Source organism: Macaca nemestrina, chromosome 11 (assembly GCF_043159975.1).
Source record: "Macaca nemestrina isolate mMacNem1 chromosome 11, mMacNem.hap1, whole genome shotgun sequence".
Classification (NCBI taxonomy): domain Eukaryota; kingdom Metazoa; phylum Chordata; class Mammalia; order Primates; family Cercopithecidae; genus Macaca; species Macaca nemestrina.
The window spans coordinates 77,473,467-77,495,545 of record NC_092135.1 but is presented as its reverse complement, the minus strand read 5'-3'; the positions used below and the strand labels follow the sequence as shown (position 1 = coordinate 77,495,545).

Here is a 22,079-nt window from a genome sequence, read left to right as displayed (position 1 = left end):
TTAGGATAAGTCTTTAAATAGAGTTTTTCTTATCTTGGTCTTAAGAAAGTTTTAACTAGGACCTCTGCCATTCCTTCCATCTTCTTATATCAAATCTGAATATCAATCAATGGCTTCACTGACATCTGTGGGCTGAGGATCTTCATGTACCTGTGAATAGAAATGTGTAGTAAGTTTGATAGATTTCAATTTGACAGATTGAATAAATACCATTTCTCACACATACTCAACATATCTTTGCCAAATGTATGTCAACCCTACTGTGATAATGAAATACCACTGTACTTTAAATGTTGCTAACTTCATAACAGCTTTGAATATGGTCAGTGAATACCGAGAGAAAAAATAACACTAATACTATGTAAGAAGTCCTTGAAACCATTTGATGCTAAAATAGTATCTTCACATTTGAAAATGCTGGAAAAGTGTGGTCATTCATTCATTCCAAATATGTATTGAGTACCTACCATAGGCCTGGCCCTGCTCTAGAAACTGGGAATAGAGTTGTTACCCTTGTGGAGATGATGTTTTAGTAAGAGGAGATAATGAACAAGTAAATGAGTAAAACATGGTCATTTTAGAGACAAATAAGTGCCATGAAGTAAATAAAACAGAGCAGTGTAATAGAGGGAGGGGCTCACTGAGGTGATAACTGAGCTGAGGCACAACTGAAATGGGAGCAGCGAGTTTCATGATGAGGGAACAGCAAAGGCAAAAGCCTGAGATAGAATGAATGTGATGTGTCTGGGAAAGAGAGAGGAAGGAAGCTTAGATCTTGGGGGCTGGGGAGGAGAGGCAGTACTCGGTGAGGTTTTGGAAGTAGGCAGGGGCTTAATTAAACATGTGTTGACTATAGGCCATAGCAAGGGGTCTGATTTTATTCCAGGTGCTGTGGGAAGCTGTTCCACTGGAGTGACATGATCAGATTTGTATTTTTAAACAGTTTGCTTGGCTGCTGTGTGAGAACCAAATGTCAGAGACCATAAGTGGTCCCAGAAAGATCCCTTAAGAGCCATAAGATCCCTTAAGAGCCCTTAAGATCCCTTAACTGCAGTTCAGACAAATGTTGGTATCTCAGACTAGTATGTGACAGTGACATGGACGGAAGCAGGAAGATCTGCAGCCTATGTTGGAGGTGGAGACAACAGGACTTCCCAATAGTCTGGATGTAGGTGGAAGCTAAGGAGGAATCAAAGAGTCACATATTTTAAGGTCTTGCTCAAGTCCTGCCTTCAGAGTGAAACTTTCCCCAGCTCTTCTAGCCCACTTTTGTCTCTCCTTTGATTGCAGTGGCTATTGAGCTGACAATATGTGCAAGGCATTGTTCCTGGTGCTTAGAATACATTCGTGAATGAAACAAAGCTTCCTGCCCTGTGGATGTTATGATCTGTCCTGTACCACTTCTATATCTGTGCCACTAATTTACATTAAATTTTATGTGTCTTTGTATTAGTCTCTAATTGTTTTTGGATATATTATTTTTGTTCTCTAAATAGAAAAGCACCTTTAGGACCAGTGACCTCAGTTTTCAATTTACTATAATGTCTAGCTTAGTGATGGTGGAAGCAAAAGTAACAGTGAAAATATGTTTGTGTTTTTTCCCCCCACAGATAGCTTGTTTCTAGGTTTGCCTGCTGCTTTAAATAAGTAAACTTGTGAAAATCCAAAATTGCAATTCAGATGACTAGAAGGGCCATAATTTTTTCATTAAAAAAGATTATGGGCCTGGCACGGTGACTCAGCGCCTATAATCCCAGCAATTCGTGAGGCTGAGGCGGGTGGACCACTTGAGGTCAGGAGTTCGAGACCAACCTGGCCAACATGGTGAAACCCTGTCTCGACTGAAAATACAAAATTAGCCAGGCGTGGTGGCTGGTGCCTGTAATCTCAGCTACTCGGGAGACTGAAGCAGGGAGAATCACTTGAACCCAGGAGGCGGAGGTTGCAGTGAGTCGAGATCACACCACTGCACTCCAGCCCGGGTGACAGAGTGAGACCCCGTCTAAAAAAAAAAAAAAAATTACTCACTCAAGAGTTACTCTAAAGTAACAGTTCCCCTCCCCAGTGAATGTTATTAAAAATTTGTCAACAAGTCATTATGCATTTGTCAGGGGGATTCAGATGCAGGAACTGAAGCTGAAGAATCAGAAGCCATAGTCCATTTAAAATTAATCCAAAGTGAAGACATGAAAACTATAATTTAGAATTGTAAATTCAAAATAAAATTATTTCTGAGTGTTCGAATATGTGGACTTTATAGTCCATTTTCTACATTTACAATTTATAATCGATAGTTATAAATTAATTCTTTAACCAGGTCACATTCATCCTGGCAATGAAAAGTAACCATTCGAATACACAACTAAGTTGGCTTCAGAATATGGCTTTCTGAGTATGTCTTAAAATACAAAAAAGAAAACAAAAGTCACGGCTTTATGTTTTGCAAGGAAGACTGAGTGTCTTCATAAACACTCATAGGCTATTGACTCCTTTTCAAGACCCCTTATAGTAGGGTTGGCATTGAGGTGCTATTGCTAATGCAATGCTGTATCTTACACAGCTGTCCTGCAGGTTAATTAAGCTTTTGAGCTTAATTAATTAAGCTTTTGACTATCCCAGGAATTATTATTTCCATGAAAAATGCTTCCGGATTCTAGAGTACAGCCTTTAAGCCAAAATTAGGAACATACTTCATTTATAAGAGGTCTTAAACTTGTTTCTGTAATTCTCATAATCCATGTACTCTTTGAAGATGATCATAATTATCAATGAGCAATAAAACCTTTAATCAGGTTGTATGCAGCAGCACAGTTCTTATATTAAAAACACAGATGCCCTTCCCTTACGCCTACATTCACTCAACACATTCATTAAGTGCGTTCTCTGGGCAGGGCCCTAGACAAACAGCAGTAAATTAAATCTGGTCTCTAAGCCAGAAGAGCTTAGAACTCTTTGGGGAAGAAGACACATGCACAAGTAATACACAATCAACAGTCTTAAGTGCTGTAATGGAGATGTAAATAAAATGCATTGCAGGTTATCAACAGTCTTAAGTACTGTAATGGAGATGTAAATATAATGCATTGCAGATTCTGAAGAAAGCAAAATGCTTTCTTCTGAAAAAAGAGGGAAGGCTTCCTGGAAGAGATAGCATTTAAAGTGTCACTTGAAAATGGAGAGAATTTAAAAGGAGACAAAAAGGGAAGAGCATCCTGGAAGGCATCACGGCATGAAAAAAGTGATAGAACTCAGAAAGTGTGTATGTACAAGAACCAGCTAGTGCTTCATGCAGTGAACATTCCTGTAGCAATTACCAAGTGTAAGGCAATGCCTAAGGGGCCAGAGACAAAAAGAAAAATAAGATATGGGGCCTGCCCTTGAGAGAGAATTTGGTTTAATAAATCTTATAAAGTGTGAGAAAACAGTTTTCATTTAAGTTTGAGGATAGTGTTGGATGCTGAACTGTGGCATTGGAATTGGATTCTATGGTGATAGTAGTAATAATGCTCACCATTCACTAAATCCTTCAGTTCTCTAGCCACCATGGTAGGAATTTACGTGTATTATTTCCTTCAGAGCTCCTCAAGAGATATGATTACTATTTTATTCCTGCTTGTCAGCTGAGAAAATTGGGGCTAAGTCAATTAATTTATGTAATGTTTCCTAGCTGGTGAGTAGCAGAGATTTAAACAGGTGTATGGTATTACAAAGCCTGTAACTCACTGAGGGGAGCCGCAGGAGATGTTTGAGTAGGATAATGATTGATTTAAGCTGTTCTTCTTAAGAATTCATTTGAAGGCCGGGCGCGGTGGCTCAAGCCTATAATCCCAGCACTTTGGGAGGCCGAGACGGGTGGATCACGAGGTCAGGAGATGGAGACCATCCTGGCTAAAAAAAACTAGCCAGGCGAGGTGGCGGGCGCCTGTAGTCCCAGCCACTCGGGAGGCTGAGGCAGGAGAATGGCGTAAACCCGGGAGGCGGAGTTTGCAGTGAGCTGAGATCCGGCCACTGCACTCCAGCCTGGGCGACAGAGTGAGACTCCGTCTCAAAAAAAAAAAAAAAAAAAAAGAATTCATTTGACTACAAGGGTAATATAATGATAAAGGAATTATGCTTGTGAACAGCTAATGAGGACCTAAATGAAGGTAATGGCAATGGGTATGAAAAAGGAAACGAGGTGACAGATGTCATAAAACTAACTAGATTCAGGGACAAGGAAGAGGGAGAAGTAATATACAGCTTCAAGTTTTAGAGTCTGCATGTGACAAAGTAAAGACCAGCAGAGAAGAAATATCCTTTAGGGAGTGAGGTGAGGGGATAGGGGCAGGGAGGCTGGGATAAGTAGTTTAAATTTGTACAATCAAACTTGAGGTGCCAATGGGATGCAGGTGGGAGGGAAAATGCAAAAGTTGAGGTTAGAAATACAAAAGCTGAGCTTGGAAAAGAGGTAATTTAGAAATGGGATTATATTCTACCAGTGGTAGAGAGGTCAAGGAGGACTGATAGAGGCCTTCAGAACCCTAGTTTTATTTTGCTAGAGAAATCATAAGCCAGATTACAGTGTTTATAAAGTGAGGGGATAATAAAAAACAAAAACAAAGGAAGGGTTGGCTACTCTAAAAGAAGTTAAAAGGTAAGAGCAAGTAGTTGGTAGACTAAGACACTAACAAGAATGAAGCAAGTTTTGTTTCCTTGAGAATGGACGGACTAAAGAAAGATGATGATTGATAGGGTAAGGTCTTATAGAGAGGGCAGGGCTGCATTAACTCAAGGTGATGACTTAGCTAGGTAAGAGATGCCTGGTGCCTCCTTTGGATCCATCCAAGCTCTTCTCATCTTTTAGATAACCACTTAAATGTCACCTCTCTGTGGAGCCTCAGTCTCTCCTGTAGTTTTCCCCATAGAGGCTTAAGTGTTCCTTATCCCATTCTCCCACTGCTCTTAGTACATACCTGCACTATGGACCAGTGGTTCTCAAACATCAGCATGTTTCAGGTCATGTAGGGGGCTGCCTAAAACACAGATTACTGGGCCTCATCCCCAGCATTTATGATTCTGTAGATCTGGAGCGAGGCCTCAGAATTTGCTTTTCTGACAAGTTCTCAGGTGATGCTGATGCTGCTGGTCTGAGGACCACACTTTGTGTACTACTGAACTAAACTGAAAATACGTGAGGTGTACAAATAAAGAGTTTGGGAGTTCAAGGATGCACTAGTATTCCAGATCTGGAAATGTTCTAGAAAAAATACTCCAAGAATCAGTCATGATTTAACAGCAGATAAGAAAGAATGAAATACTTCTTCATGAAAGAATGATATTTTGAAGAGGCCATCAGCATAATCTCTACAGAGCAGAGGTTTCTTAGGGGAGAGCTATCATAGATGAAGACTTTTTTTAAGTGAAAACCACAGCCATGACTATAATTATACTGTAATCTTAAGGAGTGCCCAGTTGTTATTTGGAGGGAAATAAGTATAGAGCTAGCATACTATGTTTCATTTAGAATATTATTTTGTTATTATTCATAACTTAGATCATTGAGACTGGAAAAAAATGTACCATTTTTAAGAGCTGGTTTTATAATTACCATTTTGTCTGCTGCATCTAATTATTCATTTAGGTTTACCTGTCCCTGATAGTTACTGTCCAAATCTGACATAAGCAGATATACTAAATCTCAGGACTTGGATAAATATAATTTTTTCTGTACGTCACTAAAGTGTTGGCTGTGGTTAGCAAATGTGCTAAGTTGCACAACCAAAGGTGCAAAATCCTTCCTGACATTTGCAAGCTTCAGTCATTTCAAGTTTCTTTTATTCATTCAAATGCCCACTAAGCTAACTCATCAGTATCAATGACAATCAGCTTAGCATAAGCAAAACAACCATTCAGTCATAGCCACACTGTGTAACATGGATATATGAGATACTTTATTCTGACAACATGGTCAGATGCCACTAGATGCAAAGTTAAATTAATTAGATATGAGAGTAAATAATAAATCATTTTAGTTCCAAGCATGTATAACTTCAATTTTACCATAATACCCCATATAACTGAAATTAGGTTTCTGAGTTGAGATGTGTAAACACACCTATTAATTTTATCAACATCAAATTGACATCTGCTCTAGTCTTTTTGAACTATATGAATCTTTATTTAAAACCTAAAAATCCATGGGAAAGGAAACAAATCCTTCAGACCTAATAGAATGCAAATAAATTATTCTAGTCTAACAGAATATAAAGTTTGTTGTGAGAATGCATTTCTCTTTGAAATAAAAAGCAATTTTAAAAGATATAGTTGCCCACCTAAGGGGGAATAATCCCTTGACATATAAGTGATACTGAAAATTCCAAATTGTTGGGATAAGTAGATATTTTGAGAGAATTGAATTGCTTTGTTAGAAGGGAGATATGGGTGTCAGTTTTCTTTATTTCCATTTTACCATGACAGAGTGGTAGTTTTTGAGTAGCTGGGAGATACTCAGAAAAATTACGTGAAAGAAAGCCACTTGTCAGTCTTTTAGGATATATTTGGTTCTGTGTCATCAGAAGGTATTCTGCCCTCTCCCTGGAATCAAGTTGCAAACACGATCCTCAATAGTAATTAGAGCTAAGCGGCAATTACAGGACGTATGATTTGTTCAGAAGCACTGCCTGCCGGCTGTTTCCTGGCACCACATTTCACAGGAGCACCAGGTTAAAATGATGGAATTATTTACTTTTAAATGTAACATCTCATACAATGCTCAAATGCAGACGTGAACGTGGACTATAACCTTAAAAACGAAGGTAAGCACTGCTAACTGACCCACATTTACACCTTAAGGAACTTTCTTATGAAATATGTGACAAAAATATAAAACAGGTCAAATGAATTTCAGAAAAAGATAAAAGCATCAGAATTAAGACAAATAGAATTTGCTAATTTTGCAATTCCTTTCTCTAATACTATCTTGATTTTCCTAGCCCGTTTGTATTTCAGTTGTACTATTGAACCACTGTGCTAACTATAATGATGAGGTAACTGATTTCCCACATTTCTTTAAGCTTTCAAAGTTTGTGTCAGAATAACTACTAGGTAAAAATGAGATTCATGTTCAGTCCAAGTATGTTACAACTCTCTCTCCTTTTTAACTTCTTTTCAGAAAGTATATTTAAGCTGATGATTATACATGTCCAAGAATCCACATTCAGATGGACAGAATAGTGGCTGGTAGCCTGTAATCAAATTGAGTGACGTGGGTGATTTACACTCTTGTCACATGATTTTTATGATAGGCACCATTTCAAGTTTTAATGTTCCATCTAGTTCACGTCAAAGCTCAATGGTTTCATGTTTGTTTAGACCCTTGGGCATAGAAATCTCTCTGGAAACCAGGTAAGTTTAGCTTCTCAAGAGGGAGTATTGTCTGTTATAAGAGTAGGTATAATTTGTATGTATACAATAGTTACTTGTGAAATTTTCATTTCTATTTTAATGTTATCACTTTATTTTCCCCCACCTTTTATTTCCCCCACCTTACTCCCCACCTTTTTTTTTTCAATTTTACCATTTGTAAAACATGAATAAATATATTATTAGAAAAGGACTTAGGAACTCTTGGCACAGGAAGATGTTTTTATCTCATAGTCTCCAGTGGAATTTCAGGTGGTTTGAAAAATATTGAAACAGCATTGACTTCTTTTATTCTATCTTATTCATGGGTTAGAAGTATAAACACTGAGGGTTCAGTGGACTTGCAAAAATGAATAGGTTAAAGCCAAAAATGCATTAATTTTTCCAAGGTCCTTGAGACGCTGATGTGTGACCTCTTGGCAGACAATGTTGCTCAGTGGAGTTATTACATACCTGATTTAGAGAAGATATTTTCTAGTGCTAGATTCATTGTGGCCTTTGTTTTCTATGTTTGCTTTTCCTAGAATTATGTATCCTAAGCATCATTTTCTTCATCAGAAAAACATGGGATGATCATAAGCCATGTAAAGTTTAGAAAACTACTTATTGTGGTGTGTGTAAAATATATGTAAAAAGCTACTTAATATATGTAAAAGCACCTTGTGCTCTCCAATGAAATGGTATAGTATTTGTATAACCCAGGACACAATGATGAATTTCTGTAAAAATATACCATAAAATTCTATGGTGCACTCAAGTTTCTAACTTGTCCCTCTCCTTCACATGGAAGGCAGATACCATCGTGGGAGCACGTAATAAAAACAATCCTCAGTTGTTGCAACTGAAGTGACTACTGGAGACAGAACTAGAGATATGGTCTAATTTAATTGTTACATCTTGTCACAGGGACAAACTTGACCTGATACTACAATAATCTTGCTATTAATCTTTTGATTTATAGAAGCAAATATTGAAAACCAAACCAATACAATGTAGTTGCAAAATAAGGAAAATGACAAATTTTATGAGTGCTTTCTAGTTCCCTGGAAGTATTATGGTGGGAGCCAAAGACAAAGAGATGAAAGAGACACACAGATAGGTACACCGATGTACAGAAACACAGAGAGACAGAGACGGGGATGTCACATACAGGAGAGAAACAGGAGAGAAGAGCGGCAGAAAAGACCGGTGGGAAAGAGGGAAACTATGGAAAACAGTGATTAGAGAGAGTTCGAGAATGTTGGTGTTAGAGAAAAGGAGACAGAGATACAAGTCAATCAAAGTTTGGAAAGTTGTAGAGATTGTGCAGTTTTGGAACTTCGGGTTCTTTTGCATTTCTTTGAGCTGGAAGCATGCTTTCTCAAGTTAAATACATTGAGCACCAGTTCCATTTTTATGAATTGTGTACTTCCCTTTGGTGTCTTTTAAAGCAAAGGGAGCTTAACAGTCTGTTTGAAGTTCAGAAGAGACCACTAGTTAAAACAAATGTCTTAAAAGAAAATATTTCCATTCCTTTGTTGCCTTATAAAGCAAATCATTGAAAAGGAAAATAATGAGTGCTGTGTGAAATACTCTACTTTCAGTGGGACTTCTTAGGAAAAAGTCATTATGGCCTTGACTTTTGGTGTTCATTACTGGGATAGGAGGGAATCATTTGGGGAGCCAAAATGAAATTCCATATAAAGAATATTATTCCGATTTTAAAAAGAAGATCCTACCATTTGCAGCAACATGTATGAGACTGGAAGACATTACGTTAAATGAAATAAGCCAGAAAAAAAAATACTGCATGATCTTTTATATGTAGATTTTTTTTAATGTCAAATATATAGAAACAGAGAATAGAAAGGTGGCTATCAGAGTGTGGGAGAGAGGGGAGTATGGGGAGATGTAGGCCAATATAGGCAAAAGGTAGAAAGTTGTAATTATACAGGATGACTATATCTAGACATCTAAGGTACAGCATGAGGACAGTAGTTAATATTATTTTGTATGTTAGAAAATTTCTAAGAGTGGATTTTAGGTACTCTTACCACACACACAAGTAACCAAGTGAGATAATGAATGTGTCAAATTGCTTTACTCTAGTGATCACTTCACTATATATATGTACATCAAAATATCACATTGTACACCATAAATTTTATATGATACTAAAAAAAGAACCTGACAGTCAAATTGTAAAGCAAAAATTTTGATGACTATGTTAAAAAAAAAAAAAAAAGAGAAAGAAATTTCATGTAAGAAAGACTGGTACAAAGTCAGTATAATAGTACAAGAGTAACATGATGCACAGGACCAAGGCAGCCATTTATGATGAGTCCCTTCACGTGTAGAAAATGCTTGGGTGTTCATTGGAGATATTTTGCACATCGCTAGTGCCCCAGAAGCTGCCTACCTGACTGAAGCAAGTAGTATCAGTTTCTAGGATGTCAGGACAATGGCAGAGTTTCAAGAAGCCAGGCCAACTATCGGCCCAATCTGTTAAATACCCACTAGAGACCTTTTGGAGTACAAGCATTCCCTGGGTCACAGAACATTCCATGTTTCTCAGGAAAAGGGTGAGCTCACATTGTCTTCCAGTTGCCCACAGCAGTGTTTGAAGAACTTAGATGCTCTGCTTTACTAGGTTGTTCCTGCTCGTGCAGTTTTTGCTCCACTCCATTTTATACAGATTTCTGTCATACAACGAAGAGGTGAAAGGGAAGAAAATAATTTTAGGTGTAAGATATTAGGAAATTTCAAACAAGAAATTGCTACTAATTCTAGTCCACTTTGCAAAACTAAGCCAAACGCACTGCTCTTTCTTCCTTCTCCAGATCATCCCTCACCTTTTTTTCCCATTGTAGCTCCAATTTTACCCCATCCTCACAGTCTCTGCTCGCTCTGACCCTGGCACGGCCAGATCAGGCACCCCATACCAGGTTTCCAGGGGGATGGAACAGGGGCTTTCATGCTGCTTGCACAGCAAACTTGGCTGCCAGATGGAAACCATCTCTGCCACTCCTGGGTGAGAATGGCTGATTTGCTGATGGAGGACCAAGAGTGGCCTTTTCTATGATGGCCACCATGGCTATCATACTTTACTAGAATTTGTTATGAACACTCTATAGTGCATTATAATTCTGGTGACCTTGGGATACCGGTGCAAAAAGGGTTTAGAGCAGTTTTTACTGTTTCTATTTATTCCAAAGTTGTGCTTTCTGGGATTTTATTACTTTTTGTTGTTATTTTTAACATGGGCAACTGCTTTTGAATAGCTATGAAGTGTTTGGTTAATATTTAAGCTAAAGAAACCTTTTTTCTCTGCCAAGGCGGGAGTAGAGGGCACTAGCAGAGCAAATATTAACTCTGTTTTCTCAAATTGAACAAGCTTGGGGTGGGGGAAATACCCTTTTAAAAAGGATAATTTATATAAACCACTATTCTTTTCTTTCCTCTCCTTTTGTTCCTTAAATGCCACAGCCTAGACATTGAAAGCAGGAACTGAAATTCCCTGAAACTAGGAGAAAAAAACATTAGGTGCCCTAGAGCTAGAATTTATAGCAGCAGCTGGGTGCACTGACCTCAGAGTTGCTGTATCCAGATCCCTTTAGCCTGGCTCTTAGTGTGAACTGCAGAGGAGAGGCCTAAAGACAGAGCCAGAGGTCTAAATAGGCCTGCTGCTTTGATCTCAAATAGAAGGTCAGTTGCCATTACTTGAAAAAATGTGTCTTCTCAGATAGCATTTTTGTTGTGATTCTGATAGTACTTCAGTATAAAAACCACCAACACAGATGTGAGTATGCCTCCTAGCATGAGGCTATTTAAATTAGTTATATTGATCTGAACAGTGTGGTTAAAGCATAGTTGTAATGAACTTTGTTGATCTCTTTTTTTCCCCACTGGGAATATTAAAAGAAGTATTTAAAATGAGGCATTATACTGGGGATTCCAAAAGCAGGGAGGGAGCGAGGGGGGACAAGGGTTGAAAGCCTATCAGGTACTATGTTCATTACTTGGGCAACAGGATAATTAGCAGCCCAAACCTCAGCATCATACAATATACCCATTATATAAACCTATACATGTACCCTATGAATCTAAAACATACATATATATAATACATATATATGTGTTTTATATATATATAATAAAATAACATGAGCTGTTATAATCAATTTTGTGCTGTTTTTTAAACTGGAAAGAAATGTTGGCTTTTGACCACACTGGCTTTTCTTTCATTGAATTTCTCCCATTAATCATGTTGATAAAACAGTAAAATTAAAATTTCATTTAATTAAATGAATACTCTCTTTAAAATTTCAGTCAAAATTAAAAAAGAAAACACGCCAAATACTAATCTTGAATTTTTTAAGAAGGTAATGATGACAATACATGATTCCTGTACATCTTTGATTGCACAGACTTAAATATTCAAAACAGTGTTCATGGGCACTGAGCTCTAGGTTTGGTTCTACCATCAGTCAGGTACCATGGTAGATTAAGCTCTCCAAATCCCATTTTTGTTACACAAAATGAAGGGTAGATTCCTAAATTATGCTTACCTCTAAAATTTTATTAAATATAATTCTTCTAGAACTATTCAGTGACTTGAGTAACATTGTTGTACTTTTCCTGGGAAAGGTTGTATTTTTTAGGGAGGTTTCCAAAATAAATGATAGTTCTGCACTGCCATTAGGTCGCTAGCATGCTGTAGACTGCCATCATAACTGCCAATTGTTAGATTTTATAGACTCAGAGTTCTAGATACAGATTTTTCTCTTTGGCATCACTAGAGTCTGTGTTAGTCTCCCCTATTCACTTCCTAAATTCAGCAAGGAAGCATCAGCATCAGGGACAACAAATAGTTCCTCTGTTTGTAATAGAAAGAGGCTTCAGACTTCAAGAAAGGGTCTTAATGCCATTTAGAAGAGTCACCAGGCAAATGTAGCTCAGGACCATCACCCCAGGTCTTTTTGCCAGTAAATTTCATCAGGCACTGTGACCTCCCAATCCGTTCTCGACCTCAGACAATTTTAGTAAAGCCCTGTCTGGAGATAATTTTGGCTTCTCCAAAGACTTAGTAATTTAGAAACTAAGCACATGACATTCCCTTTTGATAAGTCAGGTGTTTAAAAATTATTGCAGAAAACTTGAGAAAGCATTTGTTGGAATACTGTTTTTTCTTCTTTCAATTTCCTTTTTTTTGCATGATCATGCTTAATACTATTGAGTTATAAGCTGAGAAACTACGATAAAGCAAAAATATTTTAAATTCAGTTTTAACCCTATACATTTATTTAAATTCTTAAATTCTCATACTTTTCAACGCTGCTTTGAAAAAGGATTGCAGCCAATGAAGTAGATCACATGTTTGACCAAACTATAGTTTGTACAGTATAGCAAATAAATCTTATCCATTTTTTTACAACACTTTAATGTAAGCAATTCAGTCTGTGGGCAAGATATTCAGGTATAAATGAATCACCAGTTGGCTGTACATATTCTATTGCCACAGCATCTGAAAAGCCATCTGTTGCATCTCGGTGAAAGATTCATTGTTTTGTGTAAAAGCTGGCATATTACTACAAGACCCAAAGGACATTGTGGCTTTAAATCCCTCATGATGTGGCTTCTCTGATGTTTTTTGATGCAGCACTTCATTATTGCTTATCAACTTCAGTGCAGTGCTCAGGAGGATTTACTTTTAAATGTAACATTCTGCCAGGCTGCTGCCATGGTGGCTGCTGTCAGAGCTCTTTAGGGGGAACCCTGAGCTTCCCCAAGGGAAATTCAGGCACGTAACTGCCAATTGTTAGATTTTATAGACTCAGAGTTCTAGATATACATTTTTCTCTTTGGCATCACTAGAGTCTGTGTTAGTCTCCCCTATTCACTTCGTAAATTCAGCAAGGAAGCATCAGCTTTAAAGAGAAATTTTATTTGCTCACAAATCATTTTGAGCAAAATCAAGCTGGCAGTGGAAAAAAAAGAACTCAAAAAGCATCATCGTCATCCTAAAACTATACAAACTTGACAGTATTTGAAGACATTCTTATTGAGAAATTTTGCCTATATTTGTCGAAGCATTTTATTAGAATTAATAGCATTGACTACATTTTTAAAAAATTCGTTAATTTATAACATACAGAAAAGTGCACATAAGTGTGCAGTTGAGTGAATGTACACAAATATAGCATACACGTGTAGCTGGCCCCTAGATCAAGGAAAGAACATTTCTGGCATCCTAGAAGACACTCTGAATGCCCTGTTTTAGTCATCTCACCCCCCACCTCATCCCATCCTTGCTGTGAGGAGAGCCACTATCCTAACAGAATAAATTACTTTGCCTGGTTTTATACTTTATATAAATGGTATCATACAGCATGTACTCCTTTATTTTAGTTCTTTTTTTCAACGTTATGCTTGCAAGATCTATTTGTTGTTGCATGTAAGTATGTGCCATTTGCTCTCATCACTGTATGTCATTGTATGAATGTTTCATCGTGTGAACATAAAAAATTATTTTCTATTGTTGATAGATTAACTGCCTAATTTCCAGTTTGGGGCTATTATGAAGAATATTGCTATAAGCATTCTCGAACATATCATTTTTGTTAGGTATATACCTAGAAGTGAAATTTCTGGGTCATACGGTATGTATATATTCAGCTGAAATAGATATTGCCAAGTAGTTTTTCAAAGTAGCTGTGGCAATTTACACTTTAATATAGAATTCTAGTTGCTCTGTATTCTTGTCGACACTTAATAATCTTCATCTTTCTTCATCAAATTGAACCATTCTTGTGGATATGTAGTGATATCTCATTGTAGTTGTAATTCACATATTCCTAACTACTAATGAAGTTAATCACCATTTTTGTATGTTTATTGGCCATTTTAATATATGCTTTTGTGAAGTGTCCAAGTCTTTTGCCCATTTATCTAGTGTTGTCATTTTCTTATTGATCTGTAGGAGTTCTATATTCTAGATTCAGGTCCTTTGTCAAAAAATTGTGAATATCATCACCCACTCTGTGGATTGCCTTTTCATTTTCTTGATTGTGTCTTTTTCCTACATTCTTATTAAGAGAATATATTCATTAATTTTTTTCTTTTATGATGTAGCATCTTTTATTTCCTGTTTAAGAGACCTTCGCTTACTCCAAGGTCACAAAGATACTCTATTTTTGGTTTTGGTTTTTGGTTTTTCTATTTTCTGTTTTACCTTTTAATCCAGAAACCCTAAGAATACCTAGGGAGCCTAAAAAATTTTTAACTTCAACATATTCTGTTTTCTCTGTACTTTTTGTTTATACAGTTCCCTCCCCCATTCTTCCATATATACCTCTCAAAACACAAGCCATTCCTCAAAGTTTATCTTAAGAGATAGCTCATCTGTGGAAACATTTATGAGCCCCATTTATGAACCAGCTACAATTTCTTTCTCTCTTCAACCTACTTAGCATGTTTTTGATAACACATGACCGCTGCCATTTATGGTAAGTATTAATAGATTTAATTATTCATGCTCTCCTGGGATATGGCATAATATCAAGGATTGGGAGTAGTTTGTAACCATGTAACTGAAGCTTATACAACACTGGCTATGTATCAGGCACAGGTTTAGGCAATTTGCGTAGAAGAATCTCAGTTAGTTTTCCCACCCGTCCTATGATATAGCTACTCTTATTTTTCTTAATTATAGAAAAGACAGTGGAGGTATAAATAAGTGAAGTTAATTGTCCAAGGTTGCACAAGAAAGCAGTGCACCAAGGAGTCTTCAGGTTCTAACATATCTGTCTCCTGAGCTGGTGCTTTTAACAGATGTAGAACAGTGTTGCCTGTGTCATCTTAATTTTAAAAAAATTTAAGGCTTGTTTCCATGCTCAAAAAATTATGGGAAGAAATTTTTTCTGCCTAGATGTCCACAGTGCCTGTTAGTATATTAAAAACTCTGAGATGCGTTGCAGAAAAGAACTGCTTTAAGCTTTGTTGAAGCAACATTTTCTAAATGTATTTGATGACAGAATCTTTTTCATGTAACAACTTTACATATAACCTACTTTAGGGAATGATGACATGGGCTTTAAAGTCAGATGAACAGGAGTTTGGACCCAGGCTCTACCACATACTGAGTGATTTTAATCACTCTAAACCTCACCTTTCTCATCTGTAAAATGGGAATAATAGTATAAATATCACAGAGTTGCATTATAATTTAGTAAGAAAAAGGGACATAAATCACTTAGCACATTACCTCGCATGCAGTAAAATCTCATTAAATGGTAGCAGTTGTTATTATTTTATCTTAAAAAGTAAAATAAGTTCTGATACAGTTCATAATCCCTATAGTTGTTAGCATTGTGCCTTGTTAGTCCCTCATAAGTATTTATTGAATCAAATAATACTATTATTTGGAGAAGATTCTTTTTAAATAAATATATTCATTATATATCTTGGTTATTTAAGTATCAGATACTACACTAAGGTCAAATAAGTTTCAACTAATTCCCAATTGAATACTATATCTGTTTGGAGGTCCAGTATTTTAAATCTCTTAGGTTTATGGTAAAATGTTTCTCCCTCAGCTGGAGAATGTATCTATATGACTGGAGTGTTTTCACCTGTACAATTTGGTGACCATAGCATGGTAGTGAAAAGCAGAATTCAGAAGTCAAATAGCCTGGGTTCTAATTCTGGCTCATCTGCATACAAACTATATGAAGTTGAGCTTAGTCTCTCTGTGCCTCAGTTTGTCATCTGGAAAATGGGGCTAATACCTTGTTAATCAGATTGCGAGGCTGAAATATGTATAAGTATATACATGAGTATATGTAAATGAGTATATATACCTACATATGTAATGAACTTAGGATAGTGCCTGCTACATAGTGTGTTCTATAAAAATGTTATCTCTATTATTGCTATCATGAGACCTTTTCAAAAGCAAAATCCTTTATCAGTCACCTCCCCTATTCATATAGCCACCTCTTAGTGGCCATGCTTTGATAGTCTCTTGGTAAACCATGCTTTGATAGTCTCTTGGTAAATTATTTTCTTCACCTAGCAGATTAATGAAAGAAAAGAAATGCTGAGAGAAGTGGAGGAGATGCTGTGTTGGCAATTATCCCGATGAGGGAAAAAATATGCAGTATTAGGTGCAACAAAGATGGGAAAGCAATGAAAAGAGAAAACTGAGTTTGGCAGAAAATCTGAAATGCCACTCATTTAAATTTCTTTAAAGAAATCTTTTGGAGTTCTATAATTGACATCGCCTCCCACAATAGGTTTTTATAATATGTTAAGTTTTTAATTTCAGTACTCACTGACGGGAACATGCATAATAATGGCATAAGAAGAAACTACTCTTGCAGGATATAGAATAGATACAGACTTGATCTCATTCTGCAAATGCTTCTTCATGCATATTTGTTGACTCTGGCATACTCTTTTGAAGAATGAGGTGTTTTGTTTGCTTCTGTTTTGGCATATAAAGAAGAGCCACTAGGAAGTCTCAAAGTTGTAATCTAAATGCACTTTTAAGATTATATATCTAAAGGCCAAAGACTAAGGCAATAATTTCAGGTGTCATCTGTCCTTAAGTTAGGTTGTATTGTGATATATTATGACATAATCCATTAACATAATAAGGTACCTATTATGTTACAGAGGCAGTTGACTGAAATAATAGTTTTCTTATGATCATATTAGGAAATTTTCTTTTACATATTATTGATTTCATAGCTATGGATGAATTAACTTGTATTTTACCATCAAAGTGAAATGTATGGAAGAAAGTAATTGCATACTAATGGGAATTCATGTTCATATGAATACATGGAATTTCCATGATAAGTGTGAAACTGGTGGACTAGAGGAGATCCCCAAATGCCTGTGAGACCTCAACTCTGTCTGGTGTCCAGACTCTTGATGCTGTTGTGAGAAGTAATTTAAGGACAAATTGGGATAGAGTGAAAGTACAGATTTATTGCAAAGTGAAAAGTACACACTTAAGGAAGGGGATTGTGGGCATACTCAAAAGAAGTGAGTCACACCACAGGGTTTGGAGTTTCTATATTTATGGGTTTCTTTAATCAAGTGGAGGGATATTCATGAAGATTCCTGTAAAGATGTGAAGATGTCTTGGAACTGTGTGCTACCCATTTTTACACCCAATATGGGTGGTCTCAGAACTGTCAGGACACTGGTGGGTGTGTGATTTAGTATGTTAGTGAGAGTAGAATGAGATCCTAGGTGAAACCCAGGTCAAATCCAGCGCCATGTTGGGACCAGTTAGTCTCAGCCAGCTTGGCCCACACCTTCGTTTTTCAGGGTCTTATCAGCCCCTACCTTATGCAGCTATTTCAACAGTTTTCTTTTGCTAAACATGTGAAACTACTCTCTGGAATTTTCTATCCTCCTGTGACCACCTTGTATTATTCCTTTCTCAAGAGTGTTAAATTATTCCTGTTAAATTTTCGGAGTATGCATGCTTATATATGTGTATTTCATTTTAGTACAGGAAGTTTGATAAATATATGCATTCAGTGATATGAAAAGTTTTATTATCAAATAGGGTGGAACCCTGTTATGATTTTATTCATCATGACTTTATTCATTATGATATATTCCAGATTACATACTATGTTCTGAAACAGAACTACAAATAGGAGGTGTCTTATGTAATATTGCCAAATAGTTTATACAAAAGTCACAGGTTGGTTCTGTCCCATGAGAATAGCAACTTAATGGGTATATTATATCACCTTTTGCATTGCAATGCCTGATCATTATATTTGCAACCTTTTTTCTTAGCAAGTCCTTGACTTTTAGAGAAATTAAGCATTTTCTTTCAGAGTGCAATGCATTTCGGTCAAATTTCTGCTTGTAACTCCTGCTGACTTTCAGGCACCCAGAGGTGAGGAGAAAGAATTCTTAGCAGCAGCAGCAGCAAAATCTGAAACATGAAGATAGAGAGATCAGAGCATGAAAGAACTTATCCAAAAAAAATGCACTTTGTCCCTATTTATTTACCATTTGCAAAAACAAGCAATAAGTCCTGGTGAAGTAGTATTAAAAAGTAGGTTTTAAAAGTGAAAACAGCAAGGTTGAGGTGAAGGAATAATGAAAATATAGTTTATATTTATTCAGAAGATCTACCAGTACTTTAAAACAATCTGTGTTTAACATGGCAAATTGTCTATCATTAAAATGCTAATGAAATGGTAAACAGCTGCTAAGTTTTTTATGCTAATGAGTAGTAACAGCTAAGTAGTTCTCAAGCCTTGTCTTTATTAGCATAGAGATTTGATTGGCTAAGGGGGATCATTGTGCATTCCAGCCTTTGTTGATGGAGTAATCTGTTTGTGAAGTTCCTTGTTGCATTCTATTTGATTTGGGTTTGTTAGAACAAAGTGACTCTCACCAGGCCCTCGGGAGCTGTGTATTACACAGTATTATCAGAGCCACCGTTGTGGGCTTAGAGAAGGAACTTTGCTTCCCTCCAGGAGACTCGCAATGGCAAAATAATTACACATTTGTTTATCATTCAGCTTTAAGTAGAATTAGTCTATACCTTCCTTTAGACTTTTAATGACTATAGTAATAATAAAATAGGCCATTGGGCCAACATAAGAAATATCTCTGGGTTTTGTTTTGTTTTGTTTTGTTTTTTGAGACAGAGTCTCGCTCTGTCGCCCAGGCTGGAGTGCAGTGGCCGGATCTCAGCTCACTGCAAGCTCCGCCTCCTGGGTTTACGCCGTTCTCCTGCCTCAGCCTCCCGAGTAGCTGGGACTACAGGCGCCTACCACCTGGCCCGGCTAGTTTTTTGTATTTTTTAGTAGAGACGGGGTTTCACTGTGTTAGCCAGGATGGTCTCCATCTCCTTATCTCGTGATCTGCCCCTCTCGGCCTCCCAAAGTGCTGGGATTACAGGCTTGAGCCACTGTGCCCGGCCAATATCTCTGTTTTTTTTTTTTTTTTTTTTTTTTTTTTTTTTTTTTTTTTAGCTAAGAGTTTAAAGCAAAACTTGTAAAATAAATATTTTAATAAGTACCTCTGCAACATTTGATATATTTATATAATACATCATCTTAGATCTACAAGCACTGAAGTTAACATTACCTAATTTGAAGAGTAATGTGTAATTAAATACAGGGTGGTTATATGAATGACAGACTGAGATCAGAGTATTTACTTGAGCATCAGAAAAACAACAACAACAACAACAACATTACTCTCAATCTATACTTTTGGCTGGTTCTATTTTTGCTGAGTGCTACTCTGTCTTCCCTAATGGACGGGGCTGACCTAAAGACTTGCCATTACAGATAAATGCTTCAGGCACCCTTCTCTCTTTTTTCTCTTCTGTTTTTAGGATCAATGTAAATGAAGTATGACAGTCCATTAAACATTATTGCCAATAATGTTCTGGAACGATTTGAAATATGATGCAGAGTTTATTAAGAATATTCATCACCAAAAAAGGATCATTGAAATAGAAAGTTTAATGACTCTGGTACACTGTGTAAAAGATTGGTGGAAATTTTAATAGTTGCAGCGTTATCTCATACTGTTCATTTCTCCTTGAAGTCAATAGGGGATGTTAGGCATGTAATTATTGTGTGGTCCTATACAGGCAGGCCAGGAAAAATTGGAACCCTCATACACTGATAGTAATCATGTAAAATGTTTCAGACCTTTTGGAAAACAGCCTGCCACTTCCTCAAAATATTAAGCCATTTAGTTACCAGATGACCAAACAATTTCCAAAATTTGACTCCTAAGTATATACCTGAGAGAACTGAAAACATATATCCACATAAGAACTTGTACATGAATATTCAAAGTAGCGTTGTTTATAATAGCAAAATAGTGGGAGTAATTCAAATGCCCATTAATTGATGAATGGATAAGCAAAATTTGGGAAATCCATACAATGCAATATTATTAAGCCTAAAAAATGAATGAAATTCTGATACGTGGTACAACATAGATAAACCTCAAAAACATTATGTCAAATGAAAGAAGTGAGTCACAAAAGACCACATCACATATTATATGATTTCATTTAAATGAAATGTCTAGAATAGAGAAATCTAGAGATAAAGAAAATAGATTAGTGGTTGCCAGGATCTAGGGATATTGGGAGGAAATGGGGAGTGACTGCTAATGGATAAGAGTTTCCTTTAGATGTTAGGAAAATGTTCTAAAATTGATTGTGGTGATGGTTCTACAATTGATTTGGTTTAGCCCAAATCTTATCTTGAATTATAGCTCCCATAATCCTCACATGTTATGGGAGGGACCTGGTGGGAGGTAATTGAATCATGGGGGCAGGTTTTTCCCGTGCTGTTCTTGTGACAATGAATAAGTCTCATGAGATCTGATGGTTTCATAAAGGGCAGTTGCCCTGCACACACTCTCTTGCCTGCCATCATGTGAGACGTGTCTTTGCTCCTCCTTCGCCTTCCACCATGGTTGTGAGGCCTCTCCAGCCATGTAGAACTGTGAGTCCATTAAACCTCTTTTTCTTTATAAATTACTCAGTCTCAGGTATTTCTTCATAGCAGTATGAAAATTGAATAATACAACAACTCTGTTAATATGTTAAAAGTAATTGAATTCTACAATTCAGATGAATTGTCTGGTATATGAGTTATACCTCAATAAAGTTGTTATATTAAAAAAAAAAGCCTGACATGCCAGAGCCGGCCTCCCAGAGAGCTACCTGCACCAGCAGTTACTTATCTATACTACATGAAAGTTATACACTAAAGAAAGATGCTTGTTACTGGAGAGGAGCATTATAAATCTTCTACTCATGGATTAAACCATCATATCTTAGGTATCTAAGATATAAACTTACATATCTAAGGAGGTGATAGCAGAAGTTCTAGCCAGAGTATTTAGACAAGAGAAAGAAATAAAGGGCATCCAAATTGGAAAGGAAAAAGTCAAATTATCATTATTTGCAGATGGTATGATCTTATATTTGGAAAAACCTGAAGATTCCACCAAAGAACTAGAACTGATAAACAAAATTAGTAAAGTTACAGGATATAAAATCAACATAGAAAAATCAGTAGCATTTCTATATACCAACAGCAAACAATCTGAAAAAGAAATCAAGAAGGTAATCCCATTTATAATAGCTATAACTAAAATTAAATGCCTTGGAATTAACTTAACCAAAGAAGTAAAAATTCTCTACAACGAAAACTATGAAACATTGATGAAAGAAATTGAAGAGAACACACACAAGGAAATGGAAGAATATTCTATGTTCATGGATTGGAAGAATCAATATTGTTAAAATGTCCATACCACCCAAAGCAATCTACAGATTCAATGCAATCCCTATCAAAATACCAATGACAACATTCTTCATAGACAGAACAAACTATCCTAAAATGTATATGGAAGCACAAAAGATCCAGAATAGCCAAAACTATTCTAAGCAAAAAGAACACAACTGGAGGAATCATATTACCTGACTTCAAATTATTCTGCAGAGCTATATAACCAAAACATCATGGTACTGGCATAAAAACAGACACATACACCTATGGAAAAGAATAGAGAACCCAGAAATAAAGCTGTACATCTACAGTGAACTCATTTTTGACAAAAGTGCCAAAAATATACATAGGGGAAAGGACAGTCTCTTCAATCAATGGTGCTGGGAAAACTGA

The 22,079-nt window shown here is 36.6% G+C and overlaps 1 protein-coding gene across 11 annotated transcripts in view; it reads left to right on the top strand.

Annotated features, from left to right (window-relative positions):
• Positions 1–22,079, top strand: part of LOC105499530 (zinc finger protein 385B) — a 415,582-nt gene that overhangs the window by 287,950 nt on the left and 105,553 nt on the right. Inside the window, exon 1 of one of the 11 annotated variants that reach the window (XM_011772125.3) lies at positions 4,390–6,794. The exons of 8 other annotated variants lie outside the window; for them this stretch is intronic. The gene's annotated coding sequence lies outside the window, so the exon portion shown is untranslated. Of the gene's footprint in view, positions 1–4,389; positions 6,795–6,857; positions 7,384–22,079 lie in introns of those variants that run through there. 2 more of the 11 variants (XM_011772127.3, XM_011772126.3) reach the window with 2 other exon arrangements.